The sequence below is a fragment of the Sus scrofa genome, chromosome 15, assembly GCF_054392235.1.
Source record: "Sus scrofa isolate SSC_HxYL_T2T_F1_AM1 chromosome 15, Sscrofa_HxYL_maternal_Yorkshire_Landrace_v2.0, whole genome shotgun sequence".
NCBI classification, from domain to species: domain Eukaryota; kingdom Metazoa; phylum Chordata; class Mammalia; order Artiodactyla; family Suidae; genus Sus; species Sus scrofa.
The window spans coordinates 72,755,214-72,778,076 of record NC_139397.1 but is presented as its reverse complement, the minus strand read 5'-3'; positions in this window follow the sequence as shown (position 1 = coordinate 72,778,076).

Here is a 22,863-nt window from a genome sequence, read left to right as displayed (position 1 = left end):
GCAAATAGGAGTTCCCATCGTGGTGCAGTGGAAAAAAATCTGACTAGGAACCATGAGGTTGTGGTTTGATCCCTGGCCTTGCTCAGTGGGTTAGGGATCTGGTGTTGCTGTGCACTGTGGGGTAGGTTTCAGATGCAACTAGGACCTGGCATTGCTGTGGCTATGGCATAGGCCAGCAGCTGTAGCTCCAATTTGACCCCTAGCCTGGGAACCTCCATATGCTGCAAGTGCATCTCTAAAAAATACAACAACAAAAACTGGGCAAATAACTTGAATAGACATTTCTTCAAAGAAGATATACAAATGACCAAAAAGCACTTTAAAATATGTTCAATATAATTAAACTTTAGGAAAATACAAATAAAAACTACAATGGGATACCACTTCATGTCCACTAGGATAACAGTGATAATAATTTAAAAAATAGAAAACAGGAGTTCCCATCATGGCGCAGTGGTTAACGAATCTGACTAGGAACCATGAGGTTGTGGGTTTGGTCCCTGCCCTTGCTCAGTGGGTTAGGGATCCGGCGTTGCCATGAGCTGTGGTGTAGGTTGCAGATGCGGCTCGGATCCTGCGTTGCTGTGGCTCTGGCGTAGGCCAGGGGCTACAGCTCTGATTGGACCCCTAGCCTGGGAACCTCCATATGCTGCGAGAGCGGCCCAAGAAAATGGAAAAAAGACAAAAAAAAAAAAAATAGAAAACAGATGTTGATGAGGATGTGGAGTAATTTTAATCCTCATACATTGCTGGTAGGAATGTAGAATGGTATAACTGCTACAAAAAGCAGTATGGTGGATCCTCAAGAACTTAACATAGAAATGTATCTCATACAAGCAAAAAGATTACAACCAAATGCTGAACAATCTTCAACAAAATAGACTGTAAACTATCAAAAAAGATATCCTACTCCAGAAGCCAAAGAGGAGAACGCATCTAGAGGGTAGGAAGGGGCAACTACACAATATAAGTAACCCCATACCCACTGGGGGGTGGCGCACAGACTGAAAAGTAACTGTCACAGAGGCTTACCCATGGGAGTGAGAGTTTTGAGCTCCAAGTTAGGTTCCCACACCTGGGGATCTGGCATTAGGAGGAGGAGCCCATGGAGCATTTGGCACTGAGGCCTGGGGGGCTTGTGCACAGGAGCTCCATGGGACAGAGGGAAATAGAGACTCAATTCTTGAAAGGTGCACACAGGTTTTCATGAATTTGGTAAAGTTGCAGATTACAAAATTAATATACAGAAATCGATGGCATTTCTATGTACTAACAATGGAAGACCAGAAAGCAAAAATCAGAGAAACCACCCCACTTACCATCGCATCAAGATGAAAAAAATACCTAGGAATTAACTTACCTAAAGAGACAAAAGACCTATACTCTGAAAACTATAAGACACTGATCAAAGAAAGCAAAGATGACACAACAGATTGGAAAGCTATACCCTGCTCCTGGATTGGAGGAAGTAATATTGTAAAAATGACTATACTACCCAAGGCAATCTGCAGTTTCAGTGCAATCCCTATCAAATTACCAATGGCATTTTTTTCACAGAACTAGAACAAAATACTTTAAAATTTGTTTGGAAGCACAAAAGACCCAGAATCGCCAAAGCCATCCAGAGAAAGAAAAATGGAGCTTGAGGAATCAGGCTCCATGACTAGACTATACTGCAAAGCTCATCATTAAAACAGTATGTTACTGGCACAAAAACAGAAATATAGATCAATGTAACAGGATAGAAAGCCCAGAATTAAACCCATGCACCTATGGTCAACTAATCTATGGCAAAGGAGGCAAGAATATACCATGGAGAAAAGACAGTCCTTTCAATAAGTGATTCTGGGAAAACTAGACAGCTACATGTAAAAGAATGAAATTAGAATACTCCCTAACACTGTATAGAAAAATAAATTCAAAATTGATTAAAGACCTAAATATAAGACCAGATACTATAAAACTCATAGAGGAAAACATAGGCCAAACACTTTCTGACATAAACCATACCAATATCTTGTCAGTTCTATCTTCTGGACAATGAAATGAAAACAAAAATAAACAAATGGGACTTAATTAAACTTAAAAGTCTTTTTCACAGCAAAGGAAACCCTAAACAAAACCAAAAGATGATCTGCAGAATGGGAGAAAATATTTGCAAATGAAGAGACTGACAAGGGATTAATCGCTAAATTAATAAACACCTCCTGCTGCTCAACACCAAAAAAGCAAACAATCCCTTCTAAAAATGGGCAGGAGATCCAAACAGACCATTCTCCAAAGAAAACATACAGAGGGACAAAAAACATGAAAAGATGTTCAACATCACTAATTATCAGAGAAAATAAAATCAAAACTTCTATGAGGTACCACCTTACACCAGACAGAATGGCCATCATCAAAAAGTCTGCAAACAATAAATTCTGGAGAGGGTGTGGTGAAAAGAGAACCCTCATACACTGTTTGTGGGAAGGTAAATTAGCACAACCCCTATGGAAAAGTTTGGAGATTCCTCAGAAAACTAAAAATAGAATTACTGTTTGATCCAAGAATTCCACTCCCAGGCATCTATCCAGCAAAAACCATGACTTGAAAAGATCATGAACCCCAACGTTCATTGAAGCACTATATACAATATCCAAGACATGGAAGCAACCTGTCCACTGACAGAAAAGTTGATAAGGGAAGATAGTACACAATGGAATATTACTCAGTCATATAAAGGGATGAAATAAGGGTATTTGCAGCAACACGGATGGACGTGGAAATTATCTTGCTAAGTGTCATTAGTCAGACAGTGAGACCCAAACATCATATGCTATCACTTATATGTGGAATATAAAAAATGGTACAATGAATGTCTTTGTAGAACAGAAACTGACTCACAAACTTTGAAAAACTTATGTTTACCAAGGGAGACAGGTTGGGTGCGGAGTGACAGGCTGGGAGTTTGGGATGGAAATTTAAAAAATTGGGTTGTATTGATGGTTATACAACCACAAATATAATAAAATTCATTGAATTAAAAAGAAATTAACATAGAATGTTATTTTATAATAACTTGTTAGGTTTTATGTTATATGTTATAATGTGCTATAATATATGTTATAATAACGTTATGTTAGCACGACCTAGAAACTCCATTCCTAGGAATATAACCCAAAGAATTGAAAACATGTATTCATGCAAATACTTGTGCAAAAATTTCTTAACAGCTCTATTTACAATATCCGAAAAATGAAAACAACTGTAATATGTATCAATGGATAAAAAATGAACAAAATATTTTATATTCATACAATGAAATATTGCTCAGTTTTAAGAAGGAATAACATGTTATACATGCAGCACAGGGTGAGACTAAAATACATTATGTGAATTGAAAGAAGCCAGACACAAATGGTTGCATATTATAGAATTCCATTTATACAAAATATCTTGACAGGTAACTCCATAGAGATGTAAAATATATTAGTGGTTGCCAGGGTCTGGGAAGATATAGGAATGGGAAGTAATTGCTTTTAAGGGGTAAAGGGTTTCATTTTGGGATGATGAAAATATTTTATGGTTTCAGTATGGAAAGATAAAAAAAGGTCCTGGAGATATGTGATTGTTATGGTTGCTCAACATTGTGAATATACAAATATCACTGAATTGTGTACTTTAAAGTAGTTAATATAGCATTATTTGAACTTCACCCCAATTAAAAAAAAAGCTTGTTTATATTTTGATTGTAATTCTGTTGAATAAATAGACAAATTTGAGAAGAATTGGCATTTTAATAATATTGTGATTTTCAATTCATAGGCATGAAATCTCTCCATTTATTTAGAGAGTTTTTTTTATCAATATTTTTTCAGGTTCTGCATATAGACCCTATAAATATTTTGCTAGATATATTTCATTTTTTGTTGCTAATGTAGGTAGGAATTATTTTCTAATTCAAATAGCAACTTTTTAATTACTGATATACACAAAATTTATTTTTGAATATTCTACAACCTTGATATATTTATTTATTAGTTCCAAAATATATTTATTCTTTGGAAATAGCTACATGAATTTTGGGACATATGTGAATAAAGATAGTTTATTTATTATTTTCCAATATGTAGGTTTTTTTTCATTTTTGTCTTACTGAAGTAGCTATAAATTCTAGTATGATATGAGATTGCTGAGAAAATATACCCTTTCCTTGTTCTTGATATTGTGGGAAAACATTTTCTTTCCTGCCATTAAGTATGTTGTTAGCTATCAGATTTTGTTGCTTTTTAAAATCAAGTTGAGGAAGTTCCTCTCCATTTCTAAATTGCTAAGTTGAGGTAGTGTTTGTTATGTTCACTGTAAAATTACCCTTTTACTTCCTTTTGGTACTATACTCTCTTTTAAAAAATTATTAAGTATAGTTGGTTTACAGTGTTGTGTCAGTTTCTGCTGTACTGCATAGTGACTGAGTGGAGTCATACATATATATATATACACATTTGTTTCTCATACTATTTCCATCATGTTATATCTCAAGAGGCTGGATATAGTTTCCTATGCTGTATAGTAGGAAGGACCTCATTGCTTATCCATTCTAAATGTAATAGTTTGTATCTACCAACTCCGAACTCCCCATTCATTCCACTTCCCCCCCACCTCCCTTTGCAAACACAAGTCTGTTCTCTATGTCTGTGAGTCTGTTTCTGTTTTAGAGAGGTTTATTATACAAGTGAATTCTACTCAGCCATAAAAAAAGAAAAAATAATGCCATTTGCAGCAACATGGATGCCACTAGAGCTTCTCATACTAAATGAAGTAAGTCAGAAAGAAAAAGACAAATACATGATATCACTTATATGTGATATCTAAAATATGGTATAAATGAACCCTATCTACAAAGGAGTTACTATACTCTGATAGAAATCAGAGCATACAGCTCCCAGTTAAGGAATGGCAAGTTATGCTTAACATCCTGGAGGACAGTCTCTATGTAATTTGTGTAGAATTCTCAGGCACAGGTTACGTGTCTTTTCTCCATGCTTTTATTTATTTAATATTCTAAGTATAGACTCATGGATATGTATTTTACTCTGTGGCTTATTATCCAATACTACTCCAATAATTTTAATTAATTACTATTTAATTATTAATTAATTAAATTAAATATTTAAATTATTTTAGCTTTAGCTATAGAAGCTTTTGCTGTTGGATCTTGTGCCCCTTGGTCTTACCCCTTTTTGGGTGGGACTTCTTTAACTTATGGAACTATGGTCTGTTCTAGGCAAACATTGTAAATATCCTGAACCTAGTCTTAGAATCAACCAGTTCTCCAAGGATCCATGATTCATTTTATTGGAGAGTGGTATTAAAACACAAGGGCATCTGCATCTAAAACATGAGATGTGCTAATGGCTACTAGAGTTTCACTGATTCTAGGCCCTCTCAGCTGATGTATAAAGCAAATATATGTTTGTATACTAATAGATATTGTATGTATAAATATTTATGTATGTAATCTATAGTCTACATTGATCTATACATGATTTTATGCTGATATCTATTACCCTATGTATCATTCTATCCTCACCTTTCCTATCTGTAATATCTCACTCCAACAGGGTAAACATGGCTATAACCTGCCATTCATTTACTCAGTTGCTTAGTTCCAGTATACATACATACATGTTTTTAAATGACTTATCTGAATTCCATAGGTACTTTATCATGTATAATGGAGAGCTTATGTGCAGTTCCTTTTACATTTAGTTTCACAGACTTCATTCATTTCCAAAATTACATAAAGTAGTGCCCATTCCCCCACCCCATTTTAATGCAGGTTTTTAATTTATGGTTTAAAGTGTTTGCTCTCTTCCTATTCTTTGTTTTTGATACCAAAACCTGCAAATGGTTGTATTTTTATATCATTCATAGATATTCTATGTTTATTACTTTAGGGATAATCTTTTATATTAATTCTTTTTATTTTTCTAGGCTTTTTTTTTGACTCTGCCAGTGGCATGCAGAAATTCCCTGGCCAGGAATCAAACCTGTGCCACAGCAATGATCTGAGCCACAGCATTGACAGTTCCAGATCCTTAACCCACTGAGCCACCAGGGAATTCCTCTAGGTGTTTTTATATCTCTTTTATATGACTTTATGTAGATTCAATGGGGCCAATAGTCTTTTCTTTCCTTGTAATGCAGTTTCCATTTCTGAAGTGATTTTGTCTTCATCTTTCATTCATTTTCTGAGTTCCATGAGTTCCCAATGTTTCTCTACTTTCTGTCCATTTATTCTCTAAGATTTTTAAAAGCATGTAATTATATTTTTTCTTAGCTGCATTTGCGCATTCAAAAAATATATTAACATGTTGTGTTGATAGTCTTCTCTGATTTGTACCTGCATTTTCTGGTAAGTTTCATTTCGCTACTAATAGGATCTGATTTTCTTTTCTTTTTTTTTTTTTAAACATTATTCTCTGTAAGTATGTGGCATTTTTGTGTTAATAACTGAATGAATTTGTTCATCCTGGTTCACTTATTAGCAGACTAACCATACTGTTGAGATATTTAAGGTCACTTTCCTTATTTCTCAACTTTATTTATTTATTTATTGTCTTTTTTAGGGCTGACCCTGTGGCATATAGAGGTTCCCAGGCTATGAGTAGAATCAGAGCTGTAGCTGCTGGCTTAAAACACAGCCACAGCAATGGGGGATCCATTGCTGCATCTGCAACCTACACCACAGCTCACAGCAGCGCCAGATACCCAACCCACAGGGTGAGGCCAGGGATTGAAGATTCAACCTCATGGTTACTAGTCGGGGATTGTTAAGCACTGAGCCATGACGGGAACTTCTATTTTTTTAACTTTAAAATCTATTTTCTCAGATAAGAGTTGCAGAATGGATTAAGATGGCAGAATAGAAGGATTGGAACTCAACTTCTCTCCTAAAAAAACAACAAAATTCACAACTAAAGACTGAGCATTCTTCACCCAAATGGACCAGAAATCTTAAAAAAGATAACCTACTCCAGAAGAAAAAGAGGACGACACATCAAGAGGTAGAAGGGGCGAATTTACGATATAAAAAACCCCATACCTCCCGGGTGGGAAGCTCCACAGACTGAAAACTAACTGGTTCACAGAGACTCACCTACAGGAGTGAGAATTCTGAGTCCCACATCAAATTCTCACCTACAGGAGTGAGAGTTCTGAGTCCCACATATTGCACTGGGAGAAAGAGCCCCCATAGCATCTGGCATTGAAGGCCAATCGGGCTTGTGTGCATGAGCTCCACTGGACTGGGGGAAAAGGAGACCCCATTTTTAAAAGGTGCACACAAACTTTCATGTGCACTGGGTCCCAGGGCAAAGAAAATTCTCCATAGGCATCTGGGTCAAACCTGACTGCAGTTCTTGGAGGACATCCTGGGAAAACAGGGGTGAACATGGCTTGTTGTGAGGGAAAGCAAAGCTCTAGGGAATATTCAGCAGCCATGCCTTTCTCTGGGTGGCCATTTTGGGAAAATCTGGCCCCACCTGTCAGTCAGGCTGAGAAGCCTCAGGGCAAACAACAATCCAGGTGGGATCACAGCCACACCCCTCAGTAAACAGGCTACCTAAAGACCCCTCAGGCACACAGCTGCCTCTAATCCCATCCAGAGACTAAGCCCCACCCACCAGAGGGATTAGAATCAGCTCCACCCACCAGTGGGCAGGCATCAGCCCCTCCCATCAGGAAGCCTACAGCAAGCCCCCATACCAACTCCAGCCACAAGGGGGGCAGACATCAGAAGTAAGAAAGGCTACAACTCTATTATCTGTAAAAAGGTCACCACACCAAAAACCTATAAAAATGAAAAGACAGAGAACTATAACTCAGATGAGGGAGAAAGAAAAAACCCCAGAAAATCAGCTAAGCCATGAGGAGATTCTCAGCCTCCAGGAAAAAGACTTTAGATTGTTGATGCCAAAGGTGGTGCAAGACATTGGAAATACACTGGAGGCAAAGATGGATAACTTGCAGGAAACACTGAGCAAAGAGATACAAGATATAAAATTTCAACAAGAAGAGATGCAAAATACAATAACTGAAATAAAAAACTCACTAGAAGCAGCCAACAGCAGAATATAGGAGGCAGAAGAATGAATAAGTGAGGTGGAGGACAGATTAGTGGAAATTACGGATGCAGAACAGAAAAGAGAAAAAAGATTGAAAACAAATAAAGAGAGTCTCAGAGAACTCTGGGACAACATTAAACGCACCAACGTCCATATTATAGGAGTTCCAGAAGGAGAAGAGAGTAGGAGACAGAAAAAATATTCCAAGAGATAATAGCCAAAAACTTCCCTCACATGGAAAAGGAACCAGTCACTGAAATCCAGGAAGCACAATGAGTACCATATAAAATAAACCCAAGGAGGAATACACCAAGACACATATTAATCAAACTGACCAAAATTAAAGGCAAAGAGAAAATCTTGAAAGCAGCTAGGGAAAAGAAACAAATAACATACAAGGGAACCCCAAAAAGGTTATCAGCAGGTTTTTCAGCAGAAATTCTGCAGGCCAGAAGGAGATGGCATGATATACTTAACATGATGAAAGGAAAAAAACTCCAACCAAGATTATTTTACCCAGCAAGGCTCTCACTCAGATTTGAAGGAGAAATCAAAACTTTCACAGATAAGCAAAAGCTGAGACAATTCAGCAACACTAAACACTATACAAGATATAAAACTTAAACAAGAAGAAATGCAAAATAAAATAACTGAAAAAATTCACTAAAAGCAACCAACAGCAGCATACAGGAGGCAGAAGAACAAATAAGCAAAGTGGAGGACAGATTAGTGGGAATTACGGATGCAGAACAGAAAAGAGAAAAGAGTTCCTTTAGTATTACAACAAATACTAAAGGAGCTTCCCTAGGCAGAAAAGAAAAAGAGAAGAAGGAAGAAAAAAGAGCAGAGCAAACAAATCCAAAGTAATTGATAAAATGGCAATAAGAACATACATATCAATAATTACCTTAAATGTTAATGGACTAAATGCCCCAACCAAGAGACATAGACTGGCTGAATGGATACAAAAAGAAGACCCATATATATGCTGTCTTCAAGAGTCCCACATCACTTCTAGGGACACATACAAATTGAAAGTTATAGGATGGAAGAAAATATTTCACACAAACGGGGATCAAAAGAAAGCTGGAGTAGCAATACACATATCGGAAAAAGTAGACTTTAAAATGAGGAATATGGAGTTCCCGTCATGGTGCAAAGGTTAACAAATCCGACTAGGAACCATGAGGTTGCAGGTTCGGTCCCTGCCCTTGCTCAGTGGGTTAACGATCCGGCGTTGCTGTGAGCTCTGGTGTAGGTTGCAGACGCGGCTTGAATCCTGCATTTCTGTGGCTCTGGCGTAGGCCAGTGGCTACAGCTCCGATTCGACCTCTAGCCTGGGAACCTCCGTATGCCTCAGGAGCGGCCCTAGAAATAGATAAAAGACAAAAAGAAATAAAAAATAAAACAAATAAAATGAAGAATATTTTAAGGGACAATGAAGGACATTACATAATGATCAAAAGATCAATCCCAGAAGAAGATATAACAATTTTAAATATCTACACACACAACACATGTTCACCACTATATATAAGGCAACAGCCAACAACCTTAAAAGGACAAATCAACAATAACACAATCATAGTGGAGGACTTTAACACCCCACTTACAGCAATGGACAAATCATCCAGACGGAAAGTCAATAAGCAAACACAGGCCATGAACAATACATTAAACCAGATGGACTTAATAGATATTTATAGGACATTCCATCCAAAAACAACAGAATACACATTCTTCTCAAGTGCACGTGGACCATTCTCTAAGATTGATCACATCCTGGGCTACAAATCCAACCTCAGTAACTAAGAAAATTGAAATCATATCAAGCATCTTTTCAGACCATAACACTATATGACTAGAAATCAACAACACGAAAAAAAAACTGCAAAAAACACAAACACGTGGAGACTCAGCAATATGCTACTAAACAACGAATGGATCACTGAAGAAATCAAAGCGGAAAGTAAAAAATACCTAGCAGTAAATGACAACAAAGATATGACACTCCAAAAGCTATGGGAGGCAGCAAAAGCCATTCTAAGAGGAAAGTTTATAGCAATACAAGCCCACCTCAGGAAACAAGAAAAACCTCAAATAAACAACCTAACTTTACATCTCAAGCAGCTCGAGAGAGAAGAACAGACAAGACCTAAAGTTAGCAGAAGGAAAGAAATCATAAAGATCAGAGCAGAAATCAATGAAATAGAAACAAAGAAAACCATAGAAAAGATCAATGAAACGGAAAGCTGCTTCTTTTAAAGATCCACAAAATTGATAAGCCCCTAGCCAGACTTACCAAGCAAAAAAGAGAGAGGACTCAAATCAATAAAATTAGAAATGAAAAAGGAGAAGTAACAATGGACATCACAGAAATACAAAGGATCACAAGAGACTACTATATGCAACTATATGCCAATAAAACGGAAAACCTAGAAGAAATGGACAAATTCTTAGAAAAGTACAATCTTCCAAGATTAAACCAAGACAAAATAGGAAAGATGAATGGACCCATCACAAGAACTGAAATGGAAACTGTGATTCAAAAACTTCCAACAAACAAAAGTCCAGGACCAGATGGCGTCACAGGCGAATTCTATCAAACATTTAGAGAAGAGCTAACACCTCTCCTTCTGAAACTATTTCAAAAAATTGCAGAGGAAGGGATACTCCCAAACTCATTCTATGAGGCCACCATCACCCTGATACCAAAACCAGACAAAAATACCACACAAAAAGAGAACTACAGGCCAAGTTCACTGATGAACATCGATGCAAAAATCCTCAACAAAATACTAGCAAACCACATCCAACAATACATTAAAAGGATTGTACACCATGATCAAGTGGGATTTATCCCAGGGTTCTTCCATATCCGCAAATCCATCAGTGTGATACACCACACTGACAAACTGAAAAATAAAAACCATATGATCTTCTCAATAGACGTGGAAAAAGCCTTTGACAACATCCAAGACCCCTTTCTGATAAAAACCCTTCAGAAAGTGGGCATAACGGGAACCTACCTCAACATGATAAAGGCCATATATGACAAACCCACAGCAAACATCATTTTCAATGGTGAAAAGCTGAAAGAATTCCCACTGAGACCAGGAATAAGACAAGGATGCTCACTCTCGCCACTACTATTCAACATAGATTTGTTAAGTCCTAGCCACAGCAATCAGAGAAGTAAAAGAAATAAAAGGAATCCACATCAGAAAGGAAGAAGTAAAACTATCACTATTTGCAGATGACATGATACTATACCTAGAGAATCCTAAAGACTCTACCAGAAAACTGTTATAGCTCCTTCGTGAATTTGGCAAAGTCATAGGATACAAAATTAATACACAGAGATAGATGGCATTTCTATATACTAACAATGAAAGAGCCGAAAGAGAAATTAGGGAAGCAATCCCGTTTACCATCACATCCAAAAGAATAAATATACCTAGGAGTAAACCTACCTAAAGAGACAAAACACCTGCACTCTGAAAACTATAAGACACTGATGAAAGAAATCAAAGATACAACCAACAGATGGAAAGATATACCATGCTCGTGGATTGGAAGAGTTAATATTATCAAAATGACTATACTACCAAAGGCAATCTACAGATTCAATGCAATCCCTATCAAATTACCAAGGACATTTTTCACAAAACTTGAACAAAATATCTTAAAGCTTGTTTGGAAGCACAAAAGACCCAGAAGAGCCAAAGACATCCTGAAAAAGAAAAATGGAGCTGGAGGAATCAGGTTCCCTGACTTCAGATTATACTACAAAGCAACAACCATCAAAACCGTATGGTACTGGCACAAAGACAGAAATAGAAATCAGTGGAACAGGATAGAAAGCCCAGAATTAAGCCCACGCCCCTACAGCCAACTCATCTATGACAATGGAGGCAAGAATACACAATGGAGAAAATACAGCTTGTTCAATGAGTGGTGCTGGGAAAACTGGACAGCCACATGGAAAAGAATGAAATTAGAACACTCCCTAACACCATACACAAAAAGAAACTCCAAATGGATTAAAGACCTAGATATAAGTCCAGACACTATAAAACTCTTAGAAGAAAACATAGGCCAAACATTCTCTCACGTAAACAACAGCAACATCTTCTCAGATCCACCTCTTAGAGTATTGACAACAATAAAAAATATATACAAATGGGACCTAATCAAACTTCAAAGTGTCTGCACAGCAACGGAAACCCTCAACGGCACAAAAAGACAACCCACAGAATGGGAGAAAATCTTTGCAAGTGAATTTACTGACAAGGGATTCATCTCCAAAATTTATAAAAACCTTCTGCAGCTCCATACCAAAAAACAAACAACCCCATCAAAAATGGGCAGAGGATCTAAAGAGACAATTCTCCAAAAAAGACACACAGATAGCCAAAAGACACATGAAAGGATATTCAGAACCACTTATTATTAGAGAGATGCAAATCAAAACCAGTATGAGGTACCACCTTACACCAGCCAGAATGGCCATCATCCAAAAGTGTACAAACAATAAGTGCTGGAGAGGGTGTGGAGAAAAAGGAACTCTAGTACACTGTTGGTGGGATTGTAAATTGGTGCAACCACTGTGGAAAATAGTATGGAGATGCCTCAGAAAACTAAACATAGAACTACCATTTGATCCAGCAATCCCATTCCTGGGCACCTATCCAGAGAAAAGTATGACGCGCAAAGACGCATGTACTCCAATGCTCATTGCAGCACTCTTTTCAATAGCCAAAACATGGAAACAACCTAAATGTCCATCAACAGAGGAGTGGATCAAGAAGATGTGGTACATATACACAATGGAATATTACTCAGCCATCAAAAAGAATGAAATACCAGCATTTTTAGCAACATGGATGGACCTAGAAACTATCATGCTAAGTGAAGTCAGCCATACAATGAGACACCAACATCATATGCTATCACTTACAGTTGGAATCTGAAAAAAGGACAGACGGAACTTCTTTGCAGAACAGATGCTGACTAACAGACATTGAGAAACTTATGGTCTCCGGAGGAGTCAGTTTTGGAAATGAGGGGATGTGCTTGGGCTGTGGGATGGGAATCCTGTGAAATCAGATTGTTATGATCATTATACAACTACAGATGTGATAAATTCATTTGAGTAATCAAATATTAAAAAAATAAATAAATCTATTTTCTCTTGTCACAGGGAGGAATTGTCTTTCTCATGTAGCTTTCTCCTTGATTTTCCTGCACTGTATTATACTTCTAGTATCTCAACTCTCCAGTGTCTTTTGGTTTTAACTATTCGTTCTTAAATGTATCCTCATTATTTCCACACTAAATGAGGTAATTTCTGACTTGGAGTGAACATTAGGTGGTATTTGGGGCGTATCATCTTCTTTTGTGTGTATTGCAGTGAATTAAACATGTTGGCCATGTTAGGTTTATTTTTGGACTCTTCATTTGGCCTACATGTTTATATTTATGCCAATATCACACTTTATTGATTACTATAGCTTTGTAATAAGGTTTGAAATTGGGAAGTGATCAGTAATCCAATTTTGTAATCTGAAAAGTAGTACTTTTTCAAGACTGTTTTGTCTACTTAGGGTCCCTTGCAACTCCATATGAATTTTTAATATCAGCCTTTTCATTTGTTCATAAAAGGCCATTTGGATTTTTATAAGGGTTGCATTGGTTCAGTAGGTTGCTTTGGGAAATTTGCCATATTAACAATATTAATTCCTTCAATTTATGAACATGGGGTCTTTTAATTTAGGTTATCGTTATTTTCTTTCAACAATGTTTTGTATTTTAAAGTCTTAGTCTCCTTGGTTAAATTTATTCCAAAGTATTTGACATTTTATTTATTTATTTATTTAGCCTTTTAGGGCCACACCTGCAGCATATGGAAGTTCCCAGGCTGGGGATTATGTTGGCCTATGCCACAGCCATAGCAGCACAGTATCTGAGTTGTATCTGTGACCTGTTCCACAGTTCAGGGCAACGCCAGATCCTTAATGCTCTGAGAGAGGCCAGGGATCAAACCTGCACTCTCATAAGATACCAGTCAGATTTCTTTCTTCTGAGTCATCATGGGAACTCCTATTTTAAATTTTAGATGCTATTTAATGACTTTCTTTTTCTTTTTTTTTTTTTTCAGATTTTCTACTGCTAGAATATGGGAATACAACTGATTTTCATGTGTTGATTTTCTATCCTGGAGTAGCTAAATTCATTTATTACCTATAAAAGTCTTCTTTGGTGTATGTATTCTTCAGGATTTTTAAAAATACAGGATAATTTTTTCTTCATCTCTAGTTTTCTTTTAATCCAGTTTGGATCCAGCTTTCTCTTCTTATCATTTGATTGTTCTGGCTGGAATTTCTAATACAGCGTTGGATAGAAGTAGCAAAAGGATGAATCTTTGTCATGACACCAGTCTTAGGAGGAAACATTTGGCTCTTTCAAATATGTTAGTTGTGAGTTTTTCACATATTCCCTTTACATGTTGAGAAAGTTCTTTTCTATCACTAGTTTATTGATGTTTTAATTATGAATGAATGTTGGATTTCAAAGATCCTTTTTTTATTAGCTGAGATTATCATATGGCATTTTTGCCTTTATTCTATTAATGTGTATTGTATTGATTTTCATATATTGAATCATCTTGCATTTTTTGTACTGCGTCAATATATATTCCTTCTCATTTCCTTTTCTGTAAAATCTTTTTGTTATTTTCTTGGGAGATACTCTGAGATTTACAAATAAGATCTTAAACTTTTAATAGCTAGTTTAAATAAATACCAAATTGATAAAAACTCAACTCTATACAGCCCTGTGCCTCCCTTCTTTGGGTTGTTATTGTCACATCTTTATACATTGTGTGTCCATTAATAGAGATTTATCTTTTTTTTTGGCTTTTTAGTGCTGTGCACATGACATATGGAAGTTCCCAGGGTAGGGGTTGAATTGGTGCTGCAACTGCTGACCTACACCATAGTCACAGCAATGTCAGATCCAATCTGCATCTGAGACCTACAGCACAGCTCAGGGCAACACTGGATCCTTAACATGATGAGAAAGACCAGGGATTGAATCTGTGTCCTCATAGTTACTAGTTGGGTTTGTTACTGCTGAGCCATGATGGGAACTCCTATCATTATTGTTTTTGTGTTAACATTTTTTTGTTCCTTTTTTGGACACACCTGTAGCATATCAGAGTTCCTGGGCCCGGGATCAAATCTGAGCCACATCTGCGACCTATGCCACAGCTGCAGCAATGCCAGATCCTTAACCCACTGTCTCAGGCTGGAGATTGAACTGGCAATGCCACAGAGATGAGCGGATCATTAACCCAATGCACCACAGTGGGAATTCCTGTGTTGCTTTTTAAATCATACAGATAAAAAGAGGAATGACAAACTAAAATTATGATAATATTTGAGTTACATTTGCTATGTACTTACCTTCATTAGTGTGCTTTATTTCTTATTAGTGTTTTGAATTAGTCTGTTGTCCTTACATTTTGGTATTGAGGACTCCCTTTAGCATTTCTTGTGGGACAGCTTTATTAGCAATGAATGCCCTCTGTGTTTGTTTCTCTGGGAATGTCTTAATTTTTCTTTAATTTTAAAGGGTAATTTTGTCATGTACACTATTCTCAATTCATAGTTTTTGGTTTGTTTGTTTGTTTGTTTTTCTTTCAGCAGTTGAAATATTCTGCTGCCTTCTTGCCTCCATGGCTTCTGATAAGAAATCAGCCATTAATCTGTGATAAATCACTTTGTTTACTGCTTTCAAGATTCTTTCTTTGTATTTGGCTTTGACAGTTTGATTTTAAAGTGTCTTGGTGTAAATCTTTTTGAGTATATCCTACTTGGAATTTGATAAATTTCTTGGATGTGTGGATTTTATGCTAATATTCAGTTTGGTAAGTTTTTGACCTCTGTTTCTTCAAATATTTATTCTGTCCCTTTTCCCTTATCCTCTCCTTTGGACACACCCATCATTCATATGTTGATACTGTCAATGGTGTCCCACAGGGCTTAAGTTCTGTTCATTTTTTAAAATGTATTTTTTTCTCTCTGCCTTTTAGACTGGATAATTTAATTAGGCTTATCTACATGTTCACTGATTCTTTCCTCTACCTGTTCATATCTGTGTTGAATCCATCTAAGGTGTGTTTCATTTCAGTTATTGTACTTTTCAATCCAATATTTCAAATTTTTATTCCTTTTTATGGTTTCTATGCCTCTATTTCTGTCTCCTTACCTCTGTTCGTACATTGTTCTTCTATCACTCCTTAGTTCTTTGTCTATGTTTTCCTTTAACTATTAAAATATATTTAAGTATATTTTAGACAGTTTATTTAAATCTTTGTTCAGTAGGTATCTCCAGGACTGCAATATGCCATCTTCAGGTCAACAAATTCATCAGGGCAGGTGGAGAGAGCAAGTAATTTAAAGTGTATTAAAGTTCTTTCACCAAGTTTCAGGGCACTTCTCCTTGTTAAGTAGTTGCTTGGATAATGCACACCTTGGACTATCTTCCACTGTTCTGATAAGATTTATTTTGATTTTTAAGTTTAGATTTTTGGTGTCTCCAGGAATTAGATGATCACTCACAGTCCCCTGCTTTGTAACTTTTGTTGTTGTCACTCCCTTATTCATATGCAAAGGATAATTTATCAAAATATAGAATACTAGGCTTGATGATGATATCTTTCAAGCCTACACATGTTTTTCTTCATTAGTTGTTCACATTATTTCTGATGCAAAGCCCGGAGTATTTATTACCCTTATTTCTCCACTGGTAAGAATCCCCCTGCCCCACCCAGTCTTCTTTTTTTTGCAGTTTGAGTGTGCCTTGATATGTTTCCTTTGGTGTTTATTCTGCTTGGTGATGTTGGAGCTTTCTGGATTTATGATATGGTGTTTGCCATTAATTTCAGAAAATTCTCAGCTATTACTTCAATTTTTTTTTCTGTTCCATTTTCTTTTTATGCTCCTTCTGGTATTCCAGAAGTGTGTATGTGACACTTCTTTAAGATGTCCTAAAGTTCTTACACGTTTTCTTCTCCTCCTTTTTCTCTCTTTCTTCTGCTTCTATTCTCATTATTATTTCTATTTTCATTTAAATTTTGAATAATTTTATCAATCCATCTTCAAGCTCATTGATTCTTTTCTTTGCCTCATCTAATTTTAATGATCTTACAACAGCATCCTTTCTTCTGTATAGTGTTTTTGACATCTGACATTTCAATTTAATCCTTTCTTATTTTCCCTATGTCTTTTTAAATTGTCCAGATGCTTTTGCCTGTCGTCTCTCTTTCCATTAGATACCTTAACATAGCAACCATAGTCATCTTAAGTTTACTGTCTGATAATTGCAGCAATTGTTTTATATTTGAGTATGATTTGGGTACTTGCTTTGTTTCTTCAAACTATTTTTTTTTTCTCTTTTCTTGCTGTTTAGGAAAGAATTCAACAAACCTGGGTTGTTCAAACTACATGCACTCCCAGGAAAATCCCATCTTCAAGGCTGTCACTTGATCGGATTTTGTGAAATGTGTTCTAAGCTTCTGAAATATTCTTCCTGGTAAGACTATTGTATCCTGGAGGTCTTTAGATGTGTGTTATCAGTTTGATCAATACTCTGTGCTAACAGTGTGATTTATGGTGAACATATGTTTTTGCTCTGAGGGGCGGTAGTCTTAGTAGCTGGGGTCAGTCATGCAGGAGATGTATGTCCTTATGAATGATAATGCATGGCCCCTAGTAACAATCTTGCACATCAAGGCTTGAGTGCTCTTCCCTGGTTGACAAAATTTCACATGTGTTACCACACATCATTTCTGGAAGAATTCAGCAGGTCCATATAACACTTAGGTTTCATGCATGCACTCTTTTCTTTGCTTATTTTAATTTGTATCCATTTCACTGTAATTGGCATGGCTATAATGGCTTTTCTGAGTCCTGTTGTCCTAGAAAATCAACAAGTCTGAGCATAGTCTTAGGGACTCCTAACACACTTTTTAGCTTACCTTGTAATTTTCTTTTTCTTAAAAATTATTTTTTAATTTCAGTTCCAGTCCAAGAAAATGGCATTATTTAGTAGTAGTAGTAATAGTAGTATTTGCCTATTTAAAAAATTTGACAAGTTTTCTGCCTTTGCTATGTGCTTGGAGCAAACAGAAGAGTAGATAAGGAGATTAAGATGTAAAAAAACCCTATCTGACAAGGTTTGATTTCCTTTCTTTTATTTCTGTTAAATATACTTTTCTTTGGCTTCTTTAATATATTCTTTCTTTCTTTTTTTTAATCTCAATTTTAAAATCTTTTATTCATTTGGAACTTATGCTTGCTTTTCTTGACTTCTTTCCTGCTTTCCTGCCAGCTTTATTGTCCTCTCATTTTCTTGCATTCTACCTACTGTTGTGTTTTTAATATTCACATTTGACCCAATAAATTATTTTATTAATTAATAATCTCTACAAATTCTTGGACAAGACGGGACTTGGAGTGCTTGATTATATCCTCTCCTCTTTTACATTTTATTCCATCTCATTTTATATCTCTCAAATTAGGAATTATTGCTTTTATTATTATTTATAAATACTGGCATTTATTCAGCTCTGTCAATTTTTTCATTCATCATTCTTTTCCCCATTTTGTTTTTCATTTGAGAAAAATTTATTTCTTCTTGAACTGCATGCATACTTCATTTTATTGCATTTTGCAGGTATTGTGGTTTTTACAAATTGGAGGTTTGTGACACCCCTGCATGGGGCAAGTTTATCAGCATCATTTTTTTTTCCAACAGCATTTGTTCACTCTTTGTGTTGTGTCAAATTTTGATAATTCTTGCAATATTTAAAATTTTCATTATTATATTTTGGATGGTGTCTGTGATCAGTGATCTTTGATGTTACTTACTGTGATGGCTTGTTGATGGCTCAGATGATGGTTAGCATTTTTTAGCAATAAAGTATTTTTTAATTAAAGTATGTAAATTGTTGGTTTTTTTAAAAGGCATAATGTTATGACACACAATAGACTACAGAGTAGTGTAAACATAACTTTTATATTCACTGGGAAAACAAAATATTCAAACCAGTAGGCATGAGAAGAGTACAAGTGCAGAATAAGGGAAATGCATTTGAAATTAAGAGTAATTAAAAAAAGTTAAAACAGCAACTTAAAACAACTAGACTGCTATACCAAAACATCATGGGAGCAGCAAACCAAAAAACTACAATAGATATACACACAAAAAATAAAAAGCAACCCAAACATGACATTAAAGATTGTCATTGTATCAAAGAGAAATGAACAAAAGAGAAAGGGAAGAAAAAAACCCTACAAAACCAAATCTGAAACAATTTGAAAATGGCCATGAGAACATACATATTGATAATTACCCTAAATGTAAATGGATTAAATGCTCCAACCAAAAGATGCAAAATGGGTAGATGCTGAGGAGTGGGATTGCTGGATCAAACAGAAAACCATGACTCGAAAAGACACATTTACTCCAACGTTCATTGCAGCACTATATTCAATAGCCAAGACACAGAAACAAATGTCCATTGACAGAGGAGTAAATAAGGAAGATGTGGTACATATACACAATGGAATATTGCTCAGCCATTAAAAAGAAAGAAATAATGGCATTTGCAGCAACATGGATGGACCTAGAAATTATCATGCTAACTAAGTCATTTAGAAAATAAGACACCAACATCAAATGCTATCACTTACATGTGGAATCTAAAAGAAGGATACAATGAACTTTGAATAATAGATACTGACTCACAGACTGAAAAACTTAATGGTTTCCAAATGAGACAGGATGGGGGTAGGGGGATGCACTGAGGGTTTGGGATGGAAACGCTGTAACATTTGGTTGTGATGATCCTTGTACAACTATAAATGTAATAAAATTCATTGAGTAATTAAAAAAGTTTAAAAAAAGACACAAACTGGCTGAATGGATACAAAAACAAGAACCGTATAAATTCTGTTTATAAGAGACCCACTTCAGATCTAGGGGCACATACAGACTGAAAGTGACTGAATGGAAAAGAAATAGACTCACAGATTTCAGAGTCACACTTATGGTTGCCAAGGGGGAAATGTTGAGGGGAAGGAATAAATTGGGAGTTTGGGATTGACATATACACACCACTACATATAGATAGATAACTAACAAGGACATATTCCATAGCACAGAACTCTGCTCAATATTATGTAATAATATAAATGGAAAGAATCCGAAAAAGAGTAAATACGTATATATGTATGGCTAATTCACTTTGCTGTACACCTGAAGCTAACACAACATTGTAAATCAACCATACTTCAATAAATTGAACCCCTCCGCCACACAAAATAAACCAAATACTCATGTGACTGACTATTGTGATTTTTGCTTTATTGCAGCTGTCTGGAACTGACCCACAATATCTTCAAGGTATGCTTGTATTCTGTAATTCTTTTGATCAGTATTTGTGCGTAGTAATCTCCCCCCAAATTGTTCAAAGATATTTAGATATTCCCATACCTCTGACTTATATTTCTTTGTACATTGTAGTCATGCTCTTTTGGATTTTGTTGTTACTGTAAGTCTGCTGTCAGTCTATTATTATTTCATAGCAGGTAATATAATTAAACAAAATCTGACAGCTTTTAGGATCTCCATGCCCTTGATATTTTTCAGGTTTACTAAAATATATCTATATGTCATCTTTTTATTTACTTGGTTTGTAATTCATTGAATTTCCTGAATGTGAGAAATTATCCTTTTAATTTGATAAATCTAAGCTGTTTTTTCTTCAAATATTGATAGTCTTCCAGAATTCATATTAGACAAAAATTGGATCTTTTAAGTCTGTCTTCTAAATCTCTTACCTTCTTTCTTATTTTTGCAATTGTTTTAATTTCTAGATTTTTAAAAATATTTCTGAAAGTAATCTTTCTTAGTGTCTTGATTTTTATTATGATTTTGATTTTTGTGTTTAATAATTTTAAATGTACTAACTTTATAATATTTCATTATAATTTGAACTCAAGTATAATAATTTGAAATTTGAACTCAATCTGTTATTTATTTTGATCTTTTATTGTGATTTTAATTTTTATGTGTTTAATACTTTTATTTTATTTTATTTTTAGTTTTCTTTTTTTTGCTTTTTTTTTTTTTAGGCCATACTCATGGCACATGAAAATTCCCAGGATAGGGGTCAAATTGGACCTGTAGGTGCTGTGTTGCCCTATGCCACAGCCACAGCAACACCAAATCTGAGCCACTTCTGCAACCTACATTGCGGCTCACAGCAATGACAGATCCTTAACCCACTGAGCAGGGTCTGAGATCAAACCCACATCCTCATGAATACTAGTTGGGTTTATTACTGCTGAGCCACAATGGGAACGCCTTAATAATTTTTAATATACTAATTTTATAATCTTTTATTTTATGAAGTTTGGGGGACTCAATCTGTTATTTATTTTGTTCTTCACTGAGGATCATGCATGATCATTTTGTGATGCATTTTAATACTTTAGATAGTGAGCTCATTTTCAAATGGTGGTTCATCTGTAGAAATCACTTGTGGCCTTCATCAAGGACTTTCCTACAATGTTTTTGAATTGGTTTTGTAAGTCATTCTGTCCTGACACTAATTTTTATGTTAATGTGTTGTAACCATGTATTATTCCAGATACTCCAGAAAAACAGAACCTATAGGACATCTATCTATCTATCTATCTATCTATCTATCTATCTATCATCTATCAATCATCTACCATTAATATATCTTTTATAAAGAGATTAATTATAAGGAATATGCTAGTACAATTATGGTAAGTCTAAAATCTGCAGAAATAATGTCCTTGTTGGATTCTGTAAGAGCTTTTGGAAGAACTGCTACCTCGGTGTGAGTCCAAGGCCAAGAGGCTGCTGTAGAACCAGGAAGGGCTGATATCCAGTTTGAAGGCCATCAGGCAGAAGAATCCTCTTACTTGACAGAAAGTCTGCTTTTTGCTCTATTTAGGCATTCAAATGATTGGATGAGGCTCATCTACATTATGCAAGGGAATTGTTTTACTCTCTCTACTGATTTAAATGTTGATCTCATCCAAAAGCATACTCACTGAAACACTGTATAATGGTTTTTTTTTTCATTTTTTTTATTACTCAAATGAATTTATCACATCTGTAGTTGTATAATGATCATAACAATCTGATTTCACAGGATTCCCATCCCACAGCCCAGGCACATCCCCCCACTTCCAAAACTGTCTCCTCTGGAGACCATAAGTTTTTCAATGTCTGTGAGTCAGCATCTGTTCTGCAAAGAAGTTCCGTCTGTCCTTTTTTCAGATTACACATGTCAGTGAAAGCATTTGATGTTGGTGTCTCATTGTATGGCTGACTTCACTTAGCATGATAGTTTCTAGGTCCATCCATGTTGCTAAAAATGCTGGTATTTCATTCTTTTTGATGGCTGAGTAATATTCCATTGTGTATATGTACCACATCTTCTTGATCCACTCCTCTGTTTATGGACATTTAGGTTGTTTCCATGTCTTGGCTATTGTAAGTAGTGCTGCAATGAGCATTGGAGTACATGTGTCTTTGTGAGTAGTGGTTTTCTCTGGATAGATGCCCAGGAGTGGGATTGCTGGATCTGAAACACTGTATAATGTTTAACCAAACACCTGGACCTGTCAATTTGACACATAAAATTAATCAT